We start from the raw sequence: 24,506 nt of genomic DNA, 5'->3' as shown, positions 1-24,506 counted from the left end.
CCATACCGGTGATGGAATCCCTGTTTACATTCAACATTTTATTTCATCTTGCGTCCCTACAATTATCTTTTTTCAGTTGCTTCTGTAGTTTTTTCATGCAACATATGACTCTAGTATAATGCATACTTTCAAAGGACTCGCCACCAGGTGTCTGGGTGCGTTCAGTTGTGGGTGATGTGTGCCTTGTTCTGGGGTTCTCCTCAGGACGTGGACTGGAAAGGACCTTAACTGTTAATGAGTAGGATAATTTACATGTCCCAGTGCTATTTATGTAGTTTGTTTCCACAAGTTCGCTATATTGAAAAATCGTGTGTCTCGCTCTGACATGATGAAATGTTGTTTTGAACAATGTGAATAACTTTTCTAACTACTGTAAAATAAATCACGCGTACTTGGAATTGATTGTCTAAGTACAGACTAATGATTGCGCAATACCCTATCTGGTCACTTGTTTGTTACACATAATATTTCTTCTGTGTCATTGATAATCAATGGGGAATATATATTTCCCCAATTTGTTTTTCCTCCAGGAGCTCCCTCTTTTTTGTTTTGAAGTGTTGGTATGTTTGTCGACCCGCACTATCTCTGAGTCAAGTTGCTGAGGGGTTGTACATTGATGGCCCTAGCTGTTACTCCAGAACTGTCGTAGGTCAGGCCCTTTGACATCAGTAGTAAAAGACCACAAAACACACGGGTGGGCCCTGTAATGTTGCAGGCCGCATAAACCACAGTCCTTTAAACTCCTTCATGCCCTGTTGCCCTCTGAAAGAGTTTTTGGAAATGGTACTTTAGAGGAAAAGAGATGAGGTATTTGATGTGCTGTGATTTTAGAAAACATACATTTTTTCTGCATAAGTGTCTAACAGAGAAAAAGCGGTGTGAAGGGGGAAAACACGAGTGCATGAACTGTCATGACCCGACAGATAGGGCGACAGGACAGAAGGACGCTAGGACCCTGTGGGTCATGAGGGAGGTGACCAGGTCACCAGACACCACATCCGGTTAGGGGACAGGAAGAGGGGCAGACAGAATCCGGACTGACCAGAGGACAGACGTGCAGATGATCGCTCCTGTACAAATAATAAAAGAAGATTGCATTCACTAACATGTGTCCCGTGTTTGATGTGCCCGCTGCCAACCCAAAGAACACGACAACTGGCGAAGAAGGTGTAACGATCCAACGCGTGAAGGATCGCGTTGTGCGTCCGGGAGCATAGTCGAGGAAAACCAGGTGCCCACCCTGGATGCGCAGCACCAGCAGCAGCAAAAAAAAAAAAGACGCTAGGAGCAACGCGGGAGCCCACCCCGACAGCGTCCAACGAGAGCAGCACAAGGCGGTAAGAAGAGCAGCAAGCGTGAGGTCTCCGCGCTTGCGTTCGAAAATCAAAGCGCGAGATCTCGCGGGAAAGCAAATCTCGGCGGCCATCAGGAGACCAGGCAGCGAGGGCCAATAGCAGCACAGAGAAAGAAAGGCGGCCATTTCAAGGTCAGGAAACGCGAGATTTCGATCGCGAAATCTCGCGTGAGGTCGGCGGCCATTTTGTGTAGGACATAAAGGAAGAAGACCATAAGAAATACATAGGGCGGCCATTTTAAGGTCAGGCAAGAAGAAAAAGGAGAAACAGAAGAAAAAGACAAGAATAAAGACAAAAAGAGGACTAAGGAAGCCCAGAAGAGGCTAAATAAAGTAAAACAAAAGAAGAAAAAGAAGAAATAAAAGGGACAAGAAAAAGACAAGAATAAAGACAAAAAGAGGACTAAGGAAGCCCAGAAGAGGCTAAATAAAGTAAAATAAAAGAAGAAAGAAGAAGGGACAAAGATCACTAAAAAGAACAAATAGGACACAAAAAGGCAAAAAAAAGGGGAAGAGCATACAAAAGAAAGAAGGCAATAATGGCAGACCCAAAGCCCAGCGCACAATACAGGAGGCCTCTGCCGTTCAATTTATCAGAGCCACAAACCGGAATAAGGTGGGAGAAGTGGATCAGACGGTTCGAAAGATATATGGAAGCAACAGATGTAACAGAAGGAAAGAGACTAGGGCTGCTGCTGATCTTAGCAGGGGATGACATTGAAGAATTTCTAGTGACACTGCCAACCGAAGAAACAAAGACATATGAGAAATTAAAGAAATGCCTCACGGCCAAATTTGACCCACAACGGAACATTGACTTTAAACGATATACATTCACTATTGCGTGTCAACAAGTGGATGAGACGCTGGATGACTTTGCGACAAGGCTGAGAAAATTGGTGACACATTGTGAGTTCGACAAGTTTGATAACGAACAAGCAATAAGGCTACGGATCATTGAAGGCTGTCGCGACACAGGATTCAGGGCAAGGATCCTCAAAGAACCAACCTCATTGGAGAGCATCATGTCTCTGGCAAGAGCAGAGGCGAGAGCAACGGCACATGCCAAGGAAATTGAAAGAGGGAAGAACGTTGAAATAGAAAACGCACACTACGTGACGAACAAATATCGCACAGGCCGGTGGAGGAACGACTGGAGAGAACAAACAGAGAGGAGACAACCTGAAGGAACGTGCTACAGGTGTGGAATGGAATTTCCACACAGAGGTCCGTGCCCAGCGTTTGGCCAGACGTGCAAAAGATGTAATGGAAGAAATCACTACGCCAGTATGTGCAAAGGCGTACAAGTCAGAGATGACAGGAGAACAACAGGAAGACAACAAGAGTCGACAACAAGACATGTCAGATATGTCGACAGAGAAAGGAGAAGTTCATCACGAGGGTCAGATGAAGATGAAGAAGAAGAAGAAGAAGAGAAAGACTATACCACATGTCGGAGGTTCACACAAAGGTTCATACAGGCAGAAGCACCCAGGAAAAGACGGATTTGGCAAAGATAGGAGTAGGAGAACATGAAGCGGAATTTGTACTGGACAGTGGTGCAACATGCAATGTCATGTGTGCATCAGAATACGAGAAGATGGAATCAAAGCCGACACTGAGAGCGTCCAAGGTGAAGATCTTCACCTGGGGGTCAAAGAAAGAGGTAACAAACTTGGGAAAATTCACAGAGGAACTGAGATATAAAGACAAAAAGAACAAAGAAGACATACATGTGCTGAAAGGCGACGTCCCAGGACCATGCCTGCTGAGCAACAACGCCGCTAAAACAATGGGTCTCATAACTATGACATATGACAAAAAAGAAAATAAAAGACGCATTGACAGCAAGCAAAGAGAAGAAGCAGGGACCAGAGAAAGAGGAAGAGCACGAAAAAGAATAACTGAAAGAACAAACAAAACAAAAAGCGGCCGTAGAAAGAGAGGAGCCAACAGAGATAGCGCCAGCTGGCCCAGGACATTGGACACACGGCAAGGAGCTAGAAGTGAAAAAATAGAGACTGACACGCGGAGAGCAGAAGGAGGACAACAGACAAACAAAAGAAAAAGACGATGGCAGAGAACAGCGACTGAAAAGGAATGCAAGGGGACAAAGAGACTAAGCGATAAAACATAGGAGTCAGAAAGTGGAGAGACGGGTCGATCACGACACCTGGACTCTCTACATCTCTCTCTCTCTCTCTCTCGTTCTCTCGTTCTCTCGTTCTCTCGCTCTCTCGCTCTCTCGCTCTCTCGCTCTCTCGTTCTCTCGCTCTCTCGCTCTTTCTTTCTTTCTTTCTTTCTTTCTTTCTTTCTTTCTTTCTTTCTTTCTTTCTTTCTTTCTTTCTTTCTCTCGCTCTCTCGCTCTCTCTCTCGCTCTCTCACCACAACAATGAGTAAATGCTGTAAAGGGTGATGGGGCAGAAGTGATCAATAGAACTGTACCATGAACATTTGTTTGCAACAAAGGGGGAGATGTCGTGACCCGACAGATAGGGCGACAGGACAGAAGGACCCTAGGACCCTTTGGGTCATGAGGGAGGTGACCAGGTCACCCGACACCACATCCGGTTAGGGGACAGGAAGAGGGGCAGACAGAATCCGGACTGACCAGAGGACAGACGTGCAGCTGATCGCTCCTGTACAAATAATAAAAGAAGATTGCATTCACTAACCTGTGTCCCGTGTTTGATGTGCCCGCTGCCAACCCAAAGAACAGGACATGAACGTCACTGCCTGTTTCACAAACCTCAGTACAATCTCCTATTTTCAGAAATAAAACATTTTACATTCTATTTAGTTGCAACAAAATTATTGTAGTTCATGTATCTGATCCAGTTAACAAGCGTTGACGAAACCAATAGGTTTGGTTTATTTTATGTTTTTTGTGTTTCTTGTTTTGAGAGATGACCTTTCTGCAGCCTTCGACACTGTCAATCACAACACTCTCCTCAACACTCTTCAACAGAGAGTGGGCATGGAGGGCACTGTGCTTAAATGGTTTGCTTCCTTCCTCTCTGATAGATCACAAATGATCAAAATAGCAAACAGTCCGTCATATCCTTCGGCGGTAGGTCATGGTGTTCCTCAAGGCTCTATACTTGCACCTGCATTGTTCAATCTCTATTAAGAACCACTGGGAAATCTCCTAAGTAAATCCAGGATCCACTATCATCTCTATGCAGACGACACTCAAATCTACCTCAAGGTTGCCTCCACTCATGATCTCTCCATCCTAAGCTCTACTCTCGACGCCATTCAGTTGATGAGTTGACTGGATGTCAACTCATCAACTGATTCTGAATCCCTCCAAAACTGAATTCCTCCTCCTCTCCTCCTCACTTTCTCCTCCCCACTTTCTCCTCCCCCGGTTCAATCATGGATGGATCAGATGAATCTACTTAACAATAAACCCATCATTGTCGACCGCGCAAAATCCCTAGGTGTCATACTCGACAAAAAACTCAATCTAATCTCCCACATGAATTCCATTGCAAAGTCTGCTCGATACCAACTGTGCCTTCCTTGGGGAATTTTTTGCTTCTTCCCGCAGCAAGACCTTAAAACCCTGGTCCAATCGCTGGTCCTCTCCAGACTGGACTACTGCAATTCTCTTCTTACTGGCCTCCCCAAATCCCACCTGTCCTCTCTTAAATCTGTTGTCCATTCAGCAGCTCGTTTCATTTATGGGGCCAAAAGAAGTGACCACATCACACCCTTGTTATCCACCCTCCACTGGCTTCCCATCGAGGCAAGATCTATCTACAAGACTGCCTGTATCACCCACAAAGCCTTGCACTCCTCCTCTCCTCGCTACCTGCTGAATAAACTGAAACTCTCCGGAGGCTCTAGACCATCACGTAATGCGGAAAATGTACTGCTTGAAACTCCCACTTTTAAGAAGGAAAGATCGATGGCCCAATCCTTTTCAGGCAATGAGGTGAGAATCTGGAACTCACTTCCACCTCAGCTCCGGACCACCACCTCCCCCCATGCCTTCAAAACTGACCTCAAAGTTCTCCGCCTTCAAAGACACTTCCAAATTTAATTCACGCCCTCTCTATTATCCGAAGTTAGACTTTCCATTATAGAAAACTCTACTCCATGACTATGGAAGTGCCTTCCCAGTGTGTTCTTGTGGTTTGAGTGTCTGCCATCTATTGCAGCATTATCCTTCTACCTGTGTTTGGTACTCTTTCATGCACACGTCACTTTTCTCTTGTAACACACTGTTTGCTACCTCTTACATTTTGTTTGCTTTAGATACTTGCACAAGTGCCACCATTGCCTACGTAACGTTTGTTCTTGTTTGAGTGTCTGCCATTTATTGCAGTATTATACCTCTACTTGTTCTTTGTACGCTTTTGTAACTTGCACACATCACTTTTTCCTCCTATAATGTACCGTTTGCTACCTGTATTTTGTTTGCTCACAATTGTCACTTTTGCCTCATGTTGTAATTTGTTCACTTGTAATTTTTTTCCTCATGTATCATTACTGTTCCTATTGTGAAGCGCTCTGACACCTTCGGGTAAAGTCCGTGCTATATAAAACGCATAAAATAAATAAATAAACCTCCTGGGGTCTCTCTAGCTCCTGTTTTAAGCTTTGCCTTTACTTGTATATTCCGTGCCTATTATGAGCAAGGATTCTACTTTCCATTTTATTCGCCCGGCATCTTATAGAGATGACCCCTCCATCGCCACTTGACATCTCATTTAAAGGAATGACAATATACCGTTGGTACTGCTGTAAAAAAAAAAATCCACTTCTCCACTGTGAAAAGTGTGCGTGCTCTTTCGCTCTGTTTAAAGACTGCATCTTAGTAGCGGGGTGAACACCACTATGTCCCCTCTTAAATCGTGCTTCATGCTGAGGTGTTTCCGAGTTGTCACGGCAACGTAGTTTGTTTTCAAGTGCGACACTCCCAACTATCCCTGTTTGGGAATGCCACAGTACGTCGGACGCACCATTATATTCCAGCGCTTACGTAATCTTTTAGGCTCATCACGTCGAACGGACGCATGCGTACTTCGGTCTCATGTTTAGCGTCGGCCATCTTAAACAACTATGAGGTACTTAGTATGGTTTATTGGTGGGTTTCTTTCTGTCAGTACAAATGCGAGTGATTGTAACACCGTTGCGGGACAGCCTGGTATATTCACTGATTACTAACAACCTGTCCGCTCTGCTGTTTGAAAATTGTGTTTACATTTCAATTCAGGTTAAAGTATTTACTTTCCCGTCGAGGGCATCTACAGTTTTTGTGTTTATATGGATACAGGTGTCATTGTTTCTAAATCAAGTAATGAAAATACTATAATTGAGTCTATAACAATGTAGGCATTTTTCATGTTTTAATTTTATTTTACCAGACCCGGCTTTTCCTTTTCTGGGTTACACTTTAAACATTGTACCTTTGTGATATAGCTGCATAGCGGTTCGATTGACACATATTTGAATACGTTTCATGATCTATGGTTAGAGTTTATCCCGTTCACTTGACGTAACATATGGGCTGTTTTGTTACAACAGGTTATTAAACTTTGGTGCACGAAATACTCGCACAATTGCAAAAGGTGCAAGACGTTGCCCTCAGTATTGTAGCTACCCTACCAGATAGGATTTTTTTCTTCAATGAGGAACACTTATGCAGCATCTGCAAGTATTTCTGCTATAGTTTCTCGGTGGTGCATTTTTGATACGTTTTACTTTTTTTTTTTACTGTAGTTTAATTATGTCATGCATAATAATGTAAAGAAAAAAAGAGGTTTTAAACTTACATTTTTTAAAATATTTAATATTGATTAGAAATTCTTTGTGCTGCGTGTTTTAAAAGTGGCGAAAGCCAAACAATTGTAAAAGGGTGTTCATTTTTCTGTTAATGTTTGACAAGATACAGTCCTGCCAAGTATCACACATCATGCATTAGACTAACCCATTTCAGTGTGGTGATCCGTATCACCACACTGAAATGCATTGTCACGCATATCTGATGTGTCAACTGGCATTAAAGCCCTGGAAGGAATAAAGTGTGTGGCAGCTGCCAGTGCCTGCCTGCGTGTGCTCCTCCCTCAGGTTTGGGCACTCCCGTCTGACCTAAGCACCGCTGACAACCACTGTGCTACAACAATGTATCTTAAATTTAGTGGCACAGCTCTTAGCAAGATAGCCTGACGTCACAGGTGCGCCGAGTAGTTCCCAATAGCAACTATAGAGACAGCCGGGGCCCAGATTGTTATACAATTTGGCTGTGGGCTGGCGCCGCAGAGAATTTGTAAGGCCGGCGTGGCAGCTCAAACAGCGCTGCTATTGTGATTTTATGGCCCATGCATTGCAGCGTCAAATTAATTATGGCCGAGCCCGGGCTAGGATAATTACGTGCAGTGTAGTCGCCGGTGTGATGGCTGACCGACCGGCGTCACACGGACACTGACCGTGCACTCCGGTTGCAGTGACCTCTTGGACAGTTGCAGGACTCACAGCAACAGGCAGCCTGGATAGCGGGCCGCATTGCAAACTACCCGAAACTTTGATGCAGGGGTGGTTTGCGGCCTGACCCTGGAAGCCTGTTTCAGGAGAGTTACCACAGTCACGCCCCTGGCCGATTCGTACTGGTGTTTATTTCTGGCATTTCTTTTTAGAAAAAAAGGCTCCGCATCGGGTTCTATGCATAATTCTTAAAAATATCAAATTGACGTTAACCTATGACACTAAATCAGAATACCATAGTATGTTTCTACTGTATATTCTTTTTATTTTCATCTCATATTTCATGAACATTCTATCAAACAATTTTTTTTGTAAATTTTATATAAACATTTTTTCCTTAATATAAATATTTGATTCACAATTTGTTCAACACAATATACCAATAGATACTATTTAATATCTAGAACCACAATTCCTTTCACTCAACGCGTTTCGGCTTGAGCCTTCATCAGGAATTCTGTGTTTCTTTTCACATAGATTGGAACTAATTTTAGAAAATTTATTTTAGTTAATTGTTCATATTTTCTTAGTTCAAAAGTCAACGTCAAACAGATTACAATATTTACATATATAAACACACATATTTAATCTCTATTTACTTCTGACTCTGCTTTTAACACCAGCAGATTCAAGCTACACAATGACACCCCTTATTACTTTTCAATTCCAACATGATCAATGCATATAATTTAAACAATTATTTATCTCGCTGCAATCGACTTTACATTATATACACTATTTACATTTCTATATACATAAAGATTCAACTACTCATTTCTATACAACAATGGCCTTAGTATAATAGTTACACTAAGTATATCCTGGTTTCCTGAGAGCAATACCACAACGAGGGGAGTCCCTTATGGATAATCTAAAATAAAGGGAAATAGAAGTTTTCCACTGATGGAGATTTGGATCCTATCAATAACTGTGGGTTGTCTATCTATCTTATCTAACTGATCTATTACAACCTCTAGAACCTAACTGGAAGATAGCGTAGTATGCATTTACCTGTATTAGTTTGCTAGTCACTCAAACTTGATAGCGGGGAAGGGCGTAACATTTCCGGTATCTGCCCACTTTGAGTAGGTGCTCACGGCGTTATTCGAAAGAGGATGAAGGGCGCAGTAAACCAATCTGTAAAGTATTTTTTAAAAAAAGAATAACATATTCTGAACTAGCTCGATATATAGATTATACGACCTTCTGATTGATAGGCCTATTTTTCTTACGTACCTGTGTAATTCTCTGATACTTTTAATTTCTTAAATTACATGTTCCCACTGGAGAGCTATAAAAACCTTCTCGTACCCACTTGATGTATGGGACTACCTGCCAAGCAATTATATACAGATAGATATAAGTATTATCTACAAGAATAGTTAGCAAATTTAGAAAAACTATGATCATGGCAATAATTGTGCGCACCTTTACACGAGCCGTCACTCCATACTTCAATATCTACGCCTTAGATGACTTCTTCGAATTGGCTGCCCCCATTGAAAACGCGGTTCTATTCCTATAATTCAAACACAATTGTCACACTGTATCCTAGCGGTCTGAATATTGTTACAAAGATTCAATGCATTTTCTACAAATCCCCTTTCACCCGGTCCCGCGCTCAACGTAGATGTTCAAATAATCAGCTAAAACAGTTGCTCATATAATTATCTGTAATGCCACAAGCTACTATTAATACCCGACTTACATAATACTAAAGCGGGTCAAACTTCAATTAAATTGTTACGTTTGAATAGTCCTGTCCCGTATTGCTACATATATAAACATTCCCTTCCGATAACTTACTCTTTATTAATTCTCCCGTAATGCCAAGTTGTTACGTCCGCAGTCTATCCGCTCGCATCAGGGTTTGTAACGGAGGCAACCGTTTTTAAAAGCCTCGGTTAGCGCGCCAATTTTGTGTGCGATATCGCGATACTTTCGTGTTCTGTAGGTCTTATGTTTCGTTTACATCTGATGTGAACTTGCAGTGCCGCCATCTTAAACTAGAGTTAAAGTATTTGTAACGCCTACTGCCAGTCTAAAATATCAATCTCTAATGTTTCAGTACACTGATTCAGCGGGATAAATTATATTATTTCGCATAATGTAGCCGTGACTACATATAGAGACTGATTATACCCGTAATACCACAAATTCGTACATAATCACTAAGTACGACAAGTATCATCCAATATTTGCGATATTTTAAAGAAAATGTTTCAGTTGATGATACTAAATTCATTTAATCGCTTATTCATGCACTACAAGGTCTTACTAAGGGGTGAAGACTTTGCCTATAGTAATCAATCTGGGACCTAGTTCGATAGATTCTTACATTTTAAGAGTAGCGATCTATTAATGTCAAATTCCAACGGAGAGGTTTCAACCGTTGGTGCATGGGGAAAATAAGCGGGGGGAAAAAAGAAGGGAAAAGAAGGTAGATATATGGTCATATTACTCTCTGCTAACATGGACATACCTATAATGGGAGTAATACATCAAACCATTTGAAATCAAAACCAGATAAGATATACATGCACAATCATTTTTCTACACATCATCAGTATTGTCTATACCAAATAACAGAGTTGATAACTGATCCTCGGAAAGTATCCTCGTTAGATTATTGCTTGCTCCCACGGGATTTCCATGTTTAATCCCTGTACTGCAATACCCAATAAAAAAATCCAATAGACTTCCCTTAATTTTCTGATTTTATCTGCATCAACACCTGACTTTGAATGTATCCTTTCTAAAATGTACCAAGACATCTCATCAGGTAGATGATTTTCCTCGATAAAGTGACTAACCATGGGAGCTGCCATTTTCCGAGTTCTAATCGCAGAGCGATGTTCTGTTAATCTTACATTCATTGCTCTTCCAGTTTGCCCTACATACCCTTTATGACAGGGACATATTACTAAATAGATTACATTGGAACTTCTACAGTTATTAAGATCTTGCTGTTTGATATTTTGTTTATTGAACTGTAGTAAGGGGCCTTGTATCACAGTGTCGCATGATTTGCGACTAGAGCGACTATATGTGCCCGTAACTGGCTGCAAATTTGTAAGGGATTGTTGACTTTCTGATGTTTTATGTGTTATGCGTGATCTCACAATGTGATCTTTTAGGGATTTATTTCTTTTGTAGGCAAACATAGGTTTCTGAAGCTTGTTTTCTTTAGAGAGATTCACATTTAGAATATGCCAATTGGAATAAACTAAATGTCTTATTCTCTCATTGAGCATCGAATGTTTGGTGATAAATACCATGTGCGGAACTTTTTTCTCTGTACCTGTGTCTAAGAGGTGCTGGGGATCATAAAAGCGAGCCCGCTTATGAGTCCCGCACTATTTTTCTAGGGTAACCACGTGCTAGGAATTTTGATTTCATCATTTCAGATTTAACATCATAGTCAGTCAAGTTGGTGCAATTGCGTCTTAAACGCAAAAATTCTCTAAAAGGGACACTGTTCTTTTGTACGGTGGGGTGGTAACTATCATAATGTAGAAGAGTGTTCCTCGCCGTGGGCTTAACAAATAAATCCACAGCTAGGACTCCCTGTTGGTGTTTGATGATGACATCCAAATATTCTACTTGTTCAGTATTTATGTGATGAGTGAATTTGATGTTGGTGTCGCATACATTTATCCACTCAAGGAATTGATGTAAATTATCCTCATTATCTTGCCAAACAAAGAACACGTCATCTATGTATCGTGACCAAAGGGTCACGGATTCATAGAAGGGTGCAACTTTGTTATAGATAAATTGGTTCTCAAACCTTGACCTGTAGATATTCGCTATTGTAGGCGCACAAGAGGCACCCATGCTCACTCCCTGTTGTTGTTTAAACAGCTTTCCATTAAATTCAAAGATATTGTCCATTAGAACAATTTTCAGACATTCCAAAATAAATACTTTTGGACATATGATGTTATATGTTTGCATTTCTGCATTCGACAAATCGGCTCGGTAAGTTTTCCGTGTTCTTTTTTTAATTGAAGAGTGATGCATAGAAATGTAGAAATTAATTGCCACTCTCTATAAAGTTTGGGACACACACAGGATTTTCTCACTTGCTATATAGTGGCGATTGATTCAGGGAGGTCCATATAACCGTAGTTAGGGATTTGGTTCAGTGAATTTTAGAATCACTTGGACTGTGCCCCTGACACTGATATGTTGAGAAATGTAAGCGACTAAATTGTGTCTCCAATCAGCCTTCCTGGAAAGGGTTTGACTAGAGAAGAGGTTTTTACGTTGTAAGCATAAAACCTAGAACAACTACTCTTTGGGTAAACCTTCCAGTACATGAGAAACAACAAAAACCTCGAAATATGCGTGAATCACAAATGTCCTCCATCTGATTTTCGACATGACAATTGACAGCACCTAGGAGCGAAGGATCTACATCCAATCAGGAAAAGATGCGTGCATGCGACGTACAGAGTGAGGTATGAAGCATGAAGCACATGACCGACATAAATGATCTGGCACAGGTTTAATCATGACGCACTTGACCAGAAAAGGACTGTAAGGTACCAACCTAGTACATAGTAAACAAGATGACCAAATCAATATAGATAATCATGATTTATTACAAACTGAACACACAAGACACGGCTATGATGACGACTACCACCAGTAGCAGCCTTTGTTGCTTTCTTAGCTATTGCAAGTTGTCACGTGCCACAGTGCAAAGTTCAGAAACGTGTTGAAAAAAAGTTGCAGCAGTTAGTCACTCAGCTTGCATAATAGGTGGCCAGGAAGGTATGGTATGGTAGGAAAGGGTGTAGGGCAACTTCACATATCACAAGTCTGTGTGAGTGGTGTATTTAATCCAGGTACTACACTGCACTTACTAATAAAAAAGACTTTCGTTTTGTACCATACATTTTCTTAAATCACTGCTCCTTATAAAGTATTACTGAAGGTGTTGCACAGGAGATGTGAAAATCACTTGTACGTGACTTGAAAACACAGAAATGTTACTCATGTGTATTGGAAACTTGGCATCTGTTTGGGCCGCGCCAGTGGGGGTCGGGTGACACTGATCAGTGGTGACGCAGATAGTGTCACTCACAATTATTGAAATGTCACTCATAATTACACTGAAATTATGAAATGTCACACATAGCGATCTGAAACCTTGGCAGCTATGAAGATAGAAATTAAATTGTTATCTTTTTTGTCCTGTTTACCATTCCAGAAGAATCCTTCGATTTTGGGATCTATTGTTAAGTAAAGGTTCATTTGCAATTGGTAGTTCAGTGGAAAATGCTTTAATCAGCTAGTCCATTGACTCGTAAAAATGACGATCTGTTAAAACGTTAAAGATTAGAATCTATTCGGAATCTTCTATTTTGTCGAGCTTGTCAGTAGTGCTCTGATCGGGGGGCTCCCTCCCAACACCAAGACTCGCACTGGGCCTAATTAGCGTGCCGCATTATTAATACCACATACTCTGTATTAGTGTGTGGCGCTGCCTGCCTCGCGACTCCGTCCATCTTTATTTTATACACGCGCTCACGCCGGCTGGTGTGAGCGCAGGGGCGGTGATTGTTTAGCGTGCGCCAGCAATAAACGCTGGTGCGCTAATCGTCAAATCCCATCTCAGTCCTTGACTGGATCTCAAAAATAACATGGACTACTTACTTGGCAGGTACAGTCCCTCAGGCGAGTGCTTGGCGGAGCATTTCCCCTTGGGGCGTACCTGGCAGGGCCCCGGCCAGTGGTGGGGGCAGGGACTGGTGTGCTGGGTCCTGGAGGTAGGCGGAGGGTTTCACCAGTGGCTTCCGGACTTGCCGGCATCAGGATCACTTCAGGACGATGGTCGTCGGCTGCTTGGGGTTCACCTTGTCTGGCTTCAGGCTCCTCTGCGTTGTCTGCGACAGCAGGGTTGGGGTGGGGCCTGTCCATCCGTTTGAACCATGAGACATTGTGGGTCACTGTTTCTCCTGCCTTCTTGACAGTCACCATGGTCCCTTGTGTGTTGGTCTATGTGCTAGTACCCCTATTCATACCTGGTCTGGAATTTCCCTCCTGGTCTCCTGTCTTTCATGATGACAGGGTCTCCTTACTGTAATTGGCGAAATGCAGCTCTTTGAGCTTGGATGGCAGTGTTGTTGCGCTGTTCCCTCCTCCGGAAGGCGCCCCTTTCATCAAATTGGGGGGTAGGAGACCACCCGGGCGCAGTGGGGAGGCCGTCTCGGCGGGTGCCGTGAAACATTAGCACCCAGGGCGCTTGGCGTGTTGAGCAGTGCGGCGTGCGGCGGTACTCCCGCAGGAACCTTTGCAGTTCATGTTCTGGGTTGCTTTGCTCTGCCAAGGCAATGCAGAGGGTTTTGTTTATTGTCCTCATGAGGCGTTCAACCTCCCCATTGGCTTGGGGCCATTGTCGGATGATGCGCCGTTGCTGGAAACCGTGGTGGTGCATGAACTCACAGAACTTGTGTCCTTGAAATGGGGGCCCATTGGCACTACGGAGTTCATCTGGACATCCGAACAGGCCGAATATCTTCTCTAGAACTGGGCCGACATGCAGGAAGGTGGTTGGTTGACTGTACAACTTCTACTACTGGGTACTTTGTGTAACTGTCAATGAGAGCTAATGTGAAGACGCGCCCGTCAGGGAAGCTCCCAAAATCCACGCTTACTTTTCCCCATGGTCGTCGGCAGTGCCCTCAGTGAGTATGGGTGCTGGTCGTTCTGGTCCACTCGTTATTTGGCAGGATGTCTCTTCTACTTGAGTGTCCATCCTTGGGAACCAGACCTTCTCTCTCATGCAGGCTTTCATTTTCTCCACTCCTTGATGTCCCCCATGGGTGAGTTGCTTTGCGCGTACCTGTAGGGCTGCTGGGATGACAATGCGAGGTCCACGGATGAGAATACCCCCCTGGGTGAGGCTTAGTTCGTTTCGGACTCTCCACATGTTCATCAGTCTCTCTTTCTCTGGGCTTGACCATGTGTTTGCAGCTTGTAGAAATTGGTGCCACAGCCCTCTTTGGATGGTTTCTCATACTTTGATTATAACTGGGTCTTGTTCCGCGGCGGTAGCCACTACTTCAATTGTCAGTGCCTGGGGACACGTTAGTGTCATGATCACGGCTAGGTGTGCCTCCGTATCGTTGTTGTTGGGTTCTTATTCTCTTTCTCCTGTTGTATCTGGGTGTCGGGACAGGAAATCGGCCGGGTTCTTGGCGCCGGGCTGGTACACAACATCCATGTCGTAGTGCTGGAGCCCGATGGCCCACTTTCAATGCGTGGCGGCGGGTGGGGCGCTGAGCCTATGAAGAGTGGTACTTGTGGTTGGTGATCTGTGAACACAGTGAAAGGGTGTCCGCATATGTAGTGGTGGAAACCTCTGCATCCCCATCGGATGGCGATGGCCTTTCTCTCGATTTGAGAGTATGACTTTTCAGGTGGGGATAGCGCTTTGCTGGCATACGTTAAAACAGCCTATCGTCCTGGCTCTTGTTCCTGGGTGAGGATGGCTCCTTGGCCTACGGGGCTGGCGTCTACTAGTCTTTCCGTCTTCTTTGCCGGGTTGAAGTATACCAGCATGGTATGGTTGAGGAGTGCCTTCTTGACTGCTTGGAACGTTGTCTCTTCAGCTTGACCCCACTGCCACATGGCATCTGCCCTGGTGAGGTTTCGAAGAGGCTCTGTAAGAGTTGCTAGGCCCGGAACGAAACGTCCACAGTACGTAGCCATTCCCAGGAAGCTGCTTTCTTCCGCCACGGAAAGTGGAGCAGCTGCGGTCTTGATCGATTGGGATTTCCGTGGGTCGATGTATGCCTTCTTGGGTGAAGGTGTATCCTAAGAATTCGATCTTTTGTTGGAACAGCAGACACTGCTCTCTGTGTAGGGTGAGGACGTGGTCTAGGAATCTCTTAAGGGTGGCTCTCACATGCCGGTAGTGTTCCTTCGCTGTCTTGGAGTGGATGCGTATGTCATCACTTACGTTGAGGACGCCAGGTAGCCCTACCAGGATCTCTTTGACAGCGTTCTGGAATATTTTCGCGGCAGAGTATATTCCGAAATTCAGTTGTTTGTACCTCCGGAGACCTAGGTGGGTGCTGAATGTGGGGATGTACCGGCTGTCTTTGGCAAAGGCTAGTTGGTGATAGCCAGCGTTCAGGTCCAGCTTCGAAAACTATCGGGATACGATCAGGTGAGCCACGATGTCGTCCATGGTCGGCGTAATGTGGCGCTCACGCGAATAGCCTTGTTAGGAAGGCGCATGTCAATGCAGAGTCTGATATTCCCTGGTTGGCGAGGCTTTTCTGCAATCACCATGTGTGATATCCACGGCGTGGGACACTTTTTTCTATGACCCCTTGGTCTTCGAGTTTCTGCAATTCTTCTTGTACCAGAGGCCGTAGGTGGAACGGGATTCTCCGGTGTCGTAGGGCTGTTGGCAGGACGGTAGGGTCTATGTGCCGCTAGATGGGGGCTCTCTTTACCTTCCCTAGTCCTTTGAATGGGTCTTCGAACTGGCTGAGTAGTTCTTCCGTCTGGTCTGCGTTTATCCTTTTAGCATACATCACCAGACCCAGGCTTCATTGTTACTGAGCAGCGTGTCCACCTCCTGGTTGATAACGTGAATGTCAATGGTGATCTCAACGTCTACTGACCGCACTGGCACGGTCATTTTACCTTGGAGGGGTAGTGGTGAGTCACTTCCATATGCTAAGATCTGTGCTTTTGACGGTCTCAGCTCTGGTCTGGGTCTTACCTTGTAATGCTGGATTCCCATTACCGTTACTGAGGCACCGGTGTCGATTACCACGTTGAAGTCTGTCCCTGCAACCTGTACTGTGCAGCGAGTTTAGGGTCGCCTCCGGCTCTTCAGGGCCCGGGTAAACAAGATCAAGTATGTTTCTCCTTAGTCCTCTGACATGGACTTGTCTTGTTGGTCGGTTCCCTCTTCTTCCCTCTGGGGTGTGATGCAAGCAAAACCTGTGATAGTTGTCTGACCATCTTCCTCATCTGTTTTGGTCTGTTCCCTTCTCTGCACTGCGTTTTCTTTCTGCATACTGACACAAAGGGGTTCGCGATGCCGCAGTTGGTGCAGGTCTTTCCTTGTGCCAGGCATGCCTGTGCGGGGTGGTCTTCATACCCACAGTACCCACATTGAATCTTTGGGGGTTGCGGTTGGCGATCACAAGGTCGGTAGGTCGTGTCTCGTGTCCTGACTGCGTCTGCTTTCTCCGTTTTGACTGCGACGCCTTCCTTCACACTAGCGCCATGTCCATTTCCTCTGCTCGTGCCGCCGACAGATCATGGGATCACGCCAGTACAAGGATGTCATTCATCAGGATGTTTGGTTGCCTGAGTATGAGGTCACGTAGAACTTTGCTGCGAATTTCAAGGATCAGCTGGGCTCCGATTTCCTCTGTGGCCCTGTCTCCCATGAGGTGGGTTCCCGGAGTCGTGCATGAAGAGTCTATTGACTCTGTCTCTCTGCTTTGCCTGCCTGAGCTTAAAGTGTTCGAAGTCCGGGTTCATTTGCAGGTCGAAGTGGGCATTTAGGGCTTTGACAGCTGCCGCGTAGTCATCAGTGGGACCTGTGTTCGGCAGGTGCTTGAACAAAAGGTAGATTTCCTCCCCCGCATAGTGGAGTAGCAACAAGCGTTTACTGCGCCATCCTTCCCCCTCGTGGGGATGAAGTAATTCTCCAGGCGACCTAGTCAGGTCTGCCACCGCAACGCAGCCCTGGAGGCATCTGCCGACTCACTGAATTGGGGCAGGACTCCTGAGGACGGGTGGTGGGAAGCTATTGGCACAGGTGCCTGGGCTTTGTTATCTTCATTCCCCCATTGCACCAAACTTAGGTGCAGAGAGGTGGCTTGCTGAGGATGCTGGTGTCTTGTGGTGGGTCTAAGTGTGTAGGCATTGGCACACTATCTGGGTATCGTGATGGCTTGCCCGCTTTCAGTGGTGTCACTCACCGGGCTTGCGTGGGCCAGTGCTGTGTCCTTTGGCTTCTGGATGTCCACGATTCGCCCTCTCGTGGTGTGGGGCCGGAGACTTTCAGAAACTTCTGTGGCAGGTGTTGCTTGGCAGGGGGGGGGGGGTCAGCCGTGTCTGAAACTGTTGCTAGGGAGGGCTGCTCGTGAAAGGCTGAGGAAAGGCAGGGTGTAGGCCGGTTACCCTCTGAAGCAGGGCAGAAACAGCATGTGCTGCCGTCTGGAGCAGGGGAGGAGCAGCGTGTGTTGCTCCCCACCATCGTCGCCAATGTTATGATCGGGGTGGGCCTCCCTCCCAACACCAAGGCTCGCTCTGGACCTAATTAACACCCCACATAAATAATATACACGCACTCTGCATTAGCGTGTGGCGCAGACTGCCTCGCGCTCCGCCCATCTTTATTTTATACACGCGCTCGCGCCAACCGACGTGAGCGCAGTGTTGGTGATTGTTTAGCGCGCGCCAGCGATAAACGCTGGTGCGCTAACCGTCACAAGTAGCATCTTTTATCAAAACGTTCTAAACCTAATTGGTAAAGTATTATATAGGCCCACACATTTATTTAGCACATCTGTCCATATCTATTATGCATATTTTTTGTGGGGAAAAAATAAATGTTTGTAGTGGCTTTTTCACTGTTAGGAATGACTTAGCCTAGCTCAGCTCTTGTGGATTCAGCAGTAAAGAGTGTACAATCAAAACCCTACCACATGGGACTGACTATTCTATACGTTTTTTTGCATGTGAATTTACTTCTGTTGGTATTACCAGTCCTGCAAACATTAAATGTTCCTCAGGCAAACATAAAATGAGCATTTGTTTTGTTGAATCATCAAACATATTAGTATTAAGGTAGTCTTTCATAAGTTTTTATTGAGAGACACTTCTCTAAATTCAACATGATATCTAATAAAATTGTGTCAAGAAATGTCCTCCTGTTTCTAAAAATAAACAGGTAGTACCATAATGAGAAGAATGTCCACCGAGGTTTAAACCAAGAGAAGACCTGCTCACAACCAGCATAAAATATGCCTATTCTGTTTCCCAATATTATTCTTAACAAAAGTAAACTTGTATTGGAAATGTCAGGGTGCTCCTACCGTATGAAAATCTGCATGTAAACTCTACCCCACCCAACCTTGTTGGGCAAGAGACTGACAATGTGTGCTGTCACTGGATTTATATTAGACTATGCTAATTCTCTTTCCCTTGTCTTCCATTAATTCAAAACCCAGGCAGGCAACTGGGGTCTCCTAAATCCAGTCATTCCTACTATGTTTTTTAAACATTCACTAGATTAAGGAGTGCGTTATCTTGAAATCCATATCATCTTCAGTGCGTTACTTGGAAAATCACCTGGATGGACTGCAACTTTTCCCTCCACCACCCTCAATAAGAGATTAGTGTCTTGGGCTCAGCGTGAAATGGTTAATATTTTTCCTGTTAAAATCAAAGGCAAGGGTGGGTGATCTCACCTAGACAATGCAATGTTTGTGATGACTGTATGATGCTTTTTGTGGTTGTATAGAGTGTTGTTTTCCTTTGAATATGATGAAGCGATCATTTTAACCACATTTGGTTCTATTAAAAAATGTAACCCATGAACCATCAAAATGCCTAGAGGCAATTACATTCTCCAGTGTATGCTTTACATGTCGTCTGTGGTGGCGAGTAGGGCGGTCTCGGTGCTGTGGTTGGTGCGGAATCCAGATTGGGACTGGTCGAGGATGGAGTTGTCTTTGATGAACCTTGCTAGTTATGCGTTGATGGTCTTCTCAGCGACTTTTGCAGCGAAGAGGAGGAGCGAGATGGTGCAGTAGTTCTTGAGGTCCATGGGATCTGCTGAGGGCTTCTTGAGTAGGAGTCTGACTTCTGCGCGTTTCCAGTCCTCTGGGAAAGTGCCAGTCTGGATTGCGGCGTTGATGGTGTGTCATAACTCTCGTGCGATGGTAGCTCTGTGGTAGATGTGTGGTGGGCAGGGGTCTGGGGGGGGCCCCAGAGTGGATGCCTTTCATGGTCGAGGCGGTCTCTTCATTCGTGACGGTGTCTAGGAGGAGATAGTGGGTTGCCTGGCATTGCCGGAGGGCGGGATGGTTGCGGACTCAGGTGTTTGGTCGTTGAAGTTGTCATAGAGGTTTTTGATCTTCAGGTGGCAGAGGTCCTGGGAGGGGGTGATCTCTGTGGCTTCGCTGCGGAACTTAGTGAATTCCTGGATGACGCTGATGAGTTCCTTGGAGTTTGCGAGGATTTTGTTGTGGATGAAAGTTATTTTGGTGGTTCTGATGCGTTGGTGGTATTCTGTCAAGGCGTTCTTGTAGGTGGTGTGGTTTTCAAGCGTCTTGCTGTTTCTCCAGCTCTTCTCGAGGCATCTGCATGTGCGTCTGGCTTCCTGGAGGTTGGTGGTGAAGCAGGTAGCTTTCCTGGGGTGCTGGAGGGTGGGTGAGTCTTAGCGGTGGATGGTCGGAGATCCAATGTCCCTTGCGCTGGTCGCGGTCTGGTCGCGGACGGGCGCAGACGGGATTGCTTTTGGTGCGCCTCTGGCGGGCCAGCGACGTGTCCGCTGTACGGCTGCGCAGCAGTCTGCATTAAATAGTGGAAGGGCAGGGAAGCTGAGGTGGGAGCGGGAACCCCATGGGGAAGGGGCTGCGGGGGCAGCAGTTGCAGGAACTGGACGCAGGGGGTGGAGGGGATGCAGGGACGGAGGACAAGAAAAAATGCGTGGCTCAGGCACAACCCCGAGGGAAGGGGCAAAACAAAACACACTTTGAGCAGCAGGGAGGCAAAAAAACAGTGTCACAATAGCACAATTGAATTAAAGCGCAATTAACAGATTCACGACTTACAAGAATGTACGGGCAGAGGTCAGGGGCACAACACAAAGGGAGACAGAGGGCCTAGAACACCATCAGGAAGTGTAGACGACAGTGGTGGCCAGTGGAGCTGCAGGGATAGAGAGCAGGGGCCTTGGCCATTGACACTTGTATTCAACAAGCAACCGCAGACAATTATAAAAAAAATCTTGTTTTTTTCAATGATATGACCACCGAAGGGGCTGATTTTATATTAAAAACAGAGCTTTGGACAATACAATTTCTCACTGATAAGCAGTATTTCTCTCCATGTGTTCCCATGCCTGGCGTGTTCCGCAGTTTGGTGCTCACTTTCCCTCCATGCTAAAGAACAGTGGATGTTTCAGCACCCAGGCTAATGTGCTGCATAGCTAAATACATATAAGGTCCCAAAGGTGAGACTGATTGCATTGCAAATGCTTCTTATATGTAGGCTATACGACTAGAGCACCGTATGTTTTTTGTCTTGTAGCCCAATATGCCTCATGAACCGTTTGGGTGCAACTTAGGCTGCTGAACTGCCGCCCTGCCTACAGCATCTAATTTGCATTTTGACCTATATTAATTTCTCAGGCCTATTATGAGCCATTGAGACGAAATGTAAAAGGTTTGTCATTGTATCAATACTTCCAAATCTGAAAACCGTTTTAATTTAACATTATTTAACGTGTTACACTTTAGGAAGACATGGGTAATTGAGTGCTAAGTTGCACCTTTGGCTGAAAGCTTTTTGTTATTAATAAAATTCCCTAGGGTGCTCATGTATCCTACCACAGCTTCAAAGAATATTAGGTAAATTAAAGGGAAGTAGCTTTTCTTGGCTTTTTTTGTAACAGTCAAATGCAAAATAAATATAGATTGCATGTTATTTGATCTGGCAACTGCACTAATTCTATCCCAGGTGTAATCTTACCTGTTTTTTGTGAGTGATGACTTTTTGTGTTGTGCAAGGTAGTGGATTAGTGAATAGGAAGTAGATAGGTTGCTGTGGAACCACGACCCATCTAGCAAGGCATTTGCCATCGAAAATTTTTCAGAAAGTGCTAGATATAATTTTCACAGTAAAGAAAGTTGGTTACATCATGTTTTTTTTTTGGTAACACTAAAAACTATTAGGGATAACATGGGCGTAAGGCCATACTCCATGGACTGAAGACTAGATACAAGACATAGCTGTATGTAATGATGTCGCCAAGACACATACATCATTACTCCAGACAAATGCTAGACCTGGATATATATGGAGCCTAAGCTCAACACTAGAATATGAATACCTAATAAATTACATAATACTGCAGAGCCAAAGTAGTAGAACCCCTGCAAATGTGGACTGACAAATATGGTACTCCATATTGAATAAATGTTCCCTGGATCTCATTTTACTATGGGTGGAAGAATAATCAAAAGTCATGAATGATCTCTCCAATGAAATTGAAGAAATTAAACACAATCTCCAAACACGAATGGAACAGCAAGATTTGAACAAAGCCTTGGAAGATATTAACGTACGACTGGATAAATACACTAAAGAACTACAGGAAGGCAAACTTCGGAAGTAAAAGAGGGATACTCTGGATTACAAACTAAATGAAGCATACACTTGGGCAGAAGTTTATGCTCAACGGCGGGGTATTCCAAGAAAAATGTCACCACATCTTCTGAAGAGAGTAGTGTACCTGACACGGATATATGTACTAGCAGACCTCCAGCTCATATACAGATCAGTGGAGGACAAGTCTTGGCAGAAGAACCTGAAAAGGAAGGAGCACAAGCTTCTGGGTTGAATTTTTTTTTAATCAAAAGCTGTAGACTTGAGTCAACCGCCAGGAAAATCGAAAACTGGAAGAAAACCAGGCGAAGCTGCTGAAAAAGCGCGCACAAGGAGTCCGAAACAAACCTTGTCATAAACATTTCTTCAACAGATCTTACTTCACAACAAATAAAAGTTTTGAATAAAGGTCTCGGTTTCGTTCCAACATATGACACCAACCTTTTAGAAAGTGAAGTGGTATTATTCAAGTTCATGAGGGTGTTGAGATTAAGACATTTTTTCACCAATGTACTACCAAGTAGATCTGAGAAGGTGGAGACAGTGTTTTTGCAGTTCCGGTCTAAATTTCAAGCTCCAGTATCTCGCAAGGTTTTAGAATCATTTGAGAAGCTAGTCCAGAAAGACCTACAAAAAATTAACATGTGCAAATCCAGGAAGAAAAATCTCTCGATCCAAGACCGGAGCATACTTCAAACCATACAGAACAATAATAATTTAGTCATGCAAAAAGCAGACAAGGGAGATGCAATAGTTATCATTTTATATGAATAAAGTCAATGAACACGTTGCAGATCCACTAACATATCTCCGATTGGATGAAGACCCCACAAGTGAATTGTGTATAATACTACAAACAATTCTTGAACATGCACTGGAGATGGGATTCATCTCAGCTTCAACCAAACAATACATGACAGTTGAACATCCTAGGAGACTACGACTCTATATGCTCCCAAAGATACACAACAATCTCCGCAATCCACCTATGAGACCGATCGTGACAGGATGTGGAACCATCTTCGAACCCTTGGGTCAATATATAGATTATTTCCTTCCACCTTTTGTCCAGCAATGGACCTGGCACGTCAAGGATACAAAAGACTTTCTTTTGAAATTAGAGTCTGTAAAATTGAAAAGCAACATGATCTTGTGCACAATAGATGTTAAATCTTTCTACATATCTATCTCGCATCGAGCTGGCATGGATGCTGTAGAATGGGCATTGTTATGTCAACCCACCATCTGAGCGAATAAAGTGTTTACTTTGGAAATCTTACATTTTTGCCTCTACCTCTGTTATTTCCAATGGGATGATCACTTCTTTTTACAGCAGAATGGTACTTCTATGGGGTTCGCAGGGGCTCCTGCGTACGCCAATACATTTATGGCAAAATTTGAATCCGATTTTATTTTTAGTGACGATTGGCATGATCATACATTATTATATTGTAGGTTCATCGATGATATCTTCCTGCTATGGACCAATAGCAGAGAAAAACTGGAACAAATAATGATAGAACTGAATGGTTACAATGAGCAGATACAATTTACACACTCAATCAGTGAAACTGAGATCATTTTTGGATGTCGCCATTACCTTGGATGGATTGGAAATTCGTACTGAAGTTTTTAGAAAGGAGACGGATGTAAATAATGCACCCTTATTTCAAAGCTTTCATCCTCAAAATTTAAAGAACAATTTACCTTTTTCACAATACATGAGAATTAAACGGAAATGTTCTGAATCACATGACCTGGATAAACATTTGAATTTCCAACAACAAAAATATTTAGAAAGAGGTTACCCACTAGAAATTTTGGAGAAAGCTAAAGCTCACATTTCCAACTACGATCGTGGCGACCTGCTGAAACAAAAACCAAAGAAAAAAGTAGAGAGAAGTTTTCATTTTAAAATGTTCAACAAGCTCACAGAAAATTGAAAACATCATTAATCGACATTGGGAGTTACTTCAAAATGAAATAGACTTTCAGGATATTTAACAACAAAAACCTCTGCTTGCTTTCACCCTGTCAAAGAATCTTAAAGAAATTTTAATGACCTCCCTGAAACAGAAACAAAAACAGATAAATGAGTATAAAGGAATGAAAAAGTGAACTAATTGTGTTCATTGCAACAACGTCATATGTGGAGCTAGGTTACATCTGCTAACTGGAGAAGTCATAAAATTATTTCATGATTCAGATTGTAACTCTACCGATTTAATTTATTATATAAATTGCCCGTGTGGAAAGCTATATGTTGGTAAAACGGAGCGCA

The 24,506-nt window shown here is 44.0% G+C and overlaps 1 protein-coding gene across 2 annotated transcripts in view; it reads left to right on the top strand.

The window, feature by feature from the left end:
• KIAA1671 (KIAA1671 ortholog) overlaps positions 1-24,506 on the top strand; it is a 996,223-nt gene that overhangs the window by 151,058 nt on the left and 820,659 nt on the right. The window contains exon 1 of one of the 2 annotated variants that reach the window (XM_078667334.1): positions 6,390-6,429. The exons of the other annotated variant lie outside the window; for it this stretch is intronic. The gene's annotated coding sequence lies outside the window, so the exon portion shown is untranslated. Of the gene's footprint in view, positions 1-6,389; positions 6,430-24,506 lie in introns of those variants that run through there. 2 annotated transcript variants of the gene reach the window in all.

The sequence above is a fragment of the Lissotriton helveticus genome, chromosome 11 (assembly GCF_964261635.1).
Source record: "Lissotriton helveticus chromosome 11, aLisHel1.1, whole genome shotgun sequence".
NCBI lineage: Eukaryota > Metazoa > Chordata > Amphibia > Caudata > Salamandridae > Lissotriton > Lissotriton helveticus.
This window is presented reverse-complemented; position numbering and strand designations above follow the sequence as displayed.